This window comes from Sinocyclocheilus anshuiensis, unplaced genomic scaffold (genome assembly GCF_001515605.1).
Source record: "Sinocyclocheilus anshuiensis isolate Anshui unplaced genomic scaffold, SAMN03320099.WGS_v1.1 scaffold1289, whole genome shotgun sequence".
Lineage (NCBI taxonomy): Eukaryota > Metazoa > Chordata > Actinopteri > Cypriniformes > Cyprinidae > Sinocyclocheilus > Sinocyclocheilus anshuiensis.
Window position 1 is genome coordinate 920,261 of NW_015549731.1, and position 3,484 is coordinate 923,744.

A 3,484-nucleotide genomic window follows, 5' to 3' on the forward strand; every position below is an offset into this window, starting at 1 on the left:
AAATAAACAAAACAAAGAGGGAAAGATGTGAAATAAAGAACGACATGAATTCATTTATTTAAACTTAAACCTCATAAACAAATAGACAATAATAATAATTACTCTTATATTGGTACTAGTAATATGTAAACTGTAAAATGAAACAGTAAACTGTAAAATTGTTATGTAATACCATTGTTTATGTCTTTTTTAAAATATAGATTTTAAAAATATTGTTAAAAAATGTGAAAATTTCGACGACATTGTACTATATCACGTGTCTGCTTTTTTTCAATTAATCTGAAGCAAGCAAACAAACGTAATCACTGTCCTTCTCGTTTCTCTCTCTCTCTCTCTCTCTCTCTCTCTCTCTCATACACAAGCACCTGTCTGGTGTGTATTTGAGCACAGCGTCACGTGAGCTGCTGCAACATCTCGGGGTAATGATCAAAGAGATGCGCGCTGATGATCCAACACTGATGACACCACAATCACACACACAAATAAATGGGTAAGGATGCTTTGACCTTTCTGACAAGGCCTCTGTAGAAAAACAAATCATTATTTATACAGAGGTATTTTTACCTTTTTTGTTATAATGGTGGACACATTATGTAAATTAATAAATGTAAGTAAGTTCTAAGAAATGTAATATTACTAAAAGACACTACAATAGTTTCCTTGCACCCGTGCAATAATAGTAATAATAATAATCATTTTGAAGGTTTTCAAAATATAATGGTTGTTTTATGTTTTTTTTTTCTCTTGTCACATGGCAACGAAATGGAAGGATGGAATTCATACATGCAAGGATTGCCATATTGACGCTGATTTGGTGAACAAAATGAAGACAATTAATAATCTTAAATGAATATATAATTTTTATTATTGTAGTTTAGTATTTTAATAAATGTAATTATTCACCAACTACACATTTTTGACAAAAATATAAAAATCACACAAAAAAAATCGAAATGACTTATTTCAGAAACTGAAAACGTTACTTATAAAAGAGGTGTCATTTTCTGCATGAACTGCATTTTAAATGTGTTTGTAAGCAACTTTTCTGAAATGAATTTACATTTCAGATGAAGAGATCTATTCATGACACTATGTGCTGAATGCTCTCTGGAATGGAAATTACTGATCATCAGCTGATTATGGCGCATGTAACCGGAGGAGCAACATCAGGCACGATTTATGTAGTTCACTGAGAAGCACTGTGCGCTTTTTAAAGAGGGATTTAATTTGGAGTGCACTCCGGGTGCATATCAGCGCTTATGAAGATAAATGCTATCACTAGAGCACACTGTTCCGTGGGAACTACAGCAGAATCAATCACCGCAGTTCTGGCCGCGACCACTTGGGCGCCTAATGGAGAAGATGGAGGGGAGGTGGAGTGAATCATCTCATCAGAAAACCCACGAGGACCAAAGGGCAAGGTTTAAAGTTGGATTTGTCAAGTGCACAACATGCACAGCATCTCAACTTGTTGACAATGAACTGTGTCATCATGGCAGCTTGCTATATTATCCATAAATAAAAATAAGTTCTATATTCTGTAAGGGAATTATAGTGAATAAATACACTGCAAGGCAATCCTAAAAACGTGCTTCATATGGTAATATCTGATTTTCTAAAACAAATGATTAAAATCTATGTAACTGTACTATGTTTGTTTGTGTCAATTACTGTAATGTGAAATTATATTGTTTTCCAAGTTATGAACTGGCAGACAACGAGTTCTACTTGAATCAAAAGTTGATTCATAGTATATAAAAAAATCAATGGTATCACCTTCTCTCTCTCTCTCTTTGTGTCTAGATATACTGAATTATTCAAATATTCATTAAAATGCAGTTCAAACAAAAATGAACTTAATACATCTCTAATATAATGAGCATGTTTTCAATTTCAGAAATAAAAGCAATTTAGATTTTAAAATATCCAGATTTTTTTTTTTTTAATTATTTTGTAATTATTGTTATTAACATTTTATATTTTTATCATTATTTATTAAATAAATAAGCAACAAAGCTATATTCCTTTAAAATATTATTAATATTTGAAAAATCCATTTGGCAAGAAAATGGCTGGAAAGATACATATATAAATATATAATATATAAATGTATAATATGTATACTATAAAATAATAAAGTTGTGTACACTAAAGTGTATTCAAAGTATAAAGAAAGTATGGTAACACTTTAGTTTAGGGACCAATTCTCATAATTAACTAGTTGCTTATTAGCATGCATATTACTAGCATATTATTATTAATTATTATTATTTTTATTATTATTAATCCTGCACCATATCTAAACTTAATAATTACCTTACTAACTAGTAATAAGAAAGTGTGACCTAAAGGGTTAATTAACTATTAATAAATAAAGTATTAATAAACTGTTCTGTAAATTTGTAAACATATGAAACCAACATGGCTGCAGAAAATTAAATTTCTAAGAACTTGCGAATTGTTTTAAAGATTTTTTTAATTATTTTTTCTTTTCTTTTTTAAAATCATCCTAGACATCCTTATTTGTCATTAACTCATACACAGTTATATATAACGGGCAATATCGTGTAAAATGTTACCTAAAATAATACATGACATATGAGCTATACACGTAATATAGAAACATACATTGAAGGTTAGTGTTTTCTAAAGTGTGTGTGGAGGTGGGAGTGTAATGAATGTGTGTGTTGCATTTTACGAGAAGAGTGTCTGTGCATTCACAAATAAATACTGAATATAACGTGTGTTGTGAAGCACCTCTCCGGAGTGGTGTAGTTTCTCCTATAGCCAGAGCGCATAAGGGTTTGATTAAGCTGTGATCAGCTCCTGCCCTCTCCAGCGCCACTCCACTCTGAAAGCACAATGAGGAAATAGCTCGTCTGGTCGCTGACAGAGCCCCGGTTTTTCTGTAAAGATAAATGACCCAAAGTATTAAAGTTTAACACTTTGACAAAACCCACCTGATCTGGAGGATTAATGCAATGAAAAATCCATCTGCGCACGACTCCGTGGAGAGTAATGGCCTTGCGCTGGGAAGGTCAAACAATATTTAGGATAAGTACATATCCAGTATATAGAGCTGAACTTTCCCAAGGCTCACACACTTAAATGAGACCTGCACACACGTTCATATGGAGAAAGGGAGAGAGGAATAATTGTCAAAGGACAGTGGGTACATTATTCTTCGTCAGTGTGCATTGCCAATTTTGCTTTAAAAGTAATGCACACCTATTAATGCATCCAAATGAATAAGTTAGTGTTCATTTAACTCTAATGTTCTGTTGAAAATGACTGTATGGTTTCCCAGAGACCCCAGTGATGTAAGTGCATATGTAATAAAAATTCTCATTTGAAATTAACCTTATTTTGCCTTTAAGTTAAATGGTTGTCTGCATTAATCAAAACCCAGTAGGCAGATACTGTAATCTTAAAGCTTTAACAAACAGAAATATGACTGTTATCCAATATTTTAACAATATTTTTT